The sequence below is a fragment of the Canis lupus genome, chromosome 7, assembly GCF_011100685.1.
Source record: "Canis lupus familiaris isolate Mischka breed German Shepherd chromosome 7, alternate assembly UU_Cfam_GSD_1.0, whole genome shotgun sequence".
Classification (NCBI taxonomy): Eukaryota; Metazoa; Chordata; class Mammalia; order Carnivora; family Canidae; genus Canis; species Canis lupus.
In genome coordinates, this window is record NC_049228.1 from 15,959,682 (window position 1) to 15,959,937 (window position 256).

Genomic DNA, 256 nt, shown 5'->3' on the forward strand with positions numbered 1-256 from the left:
GGAATGTGTTCGAAATGCAAATTCTCAGGCCCCACCCCCAGACCTACAGATCAGAAACTCAGTGGAAGTAGCCCAGCCTCCCAGGTGAATCTGATGCCTGTTGAAGTTTGCAAAGCACTGCCCTGGGACAAAGCTCCCCTTCTCCCCATTCCACTCCAGTCTCAAAGGCCGAGTCTCCTGCTCCCACTCAGGAACTACCTCCAAATGCACCTAACTTTTGCCGCGAGCCCTTTTGGACACCCGGAAGGTGGCATTT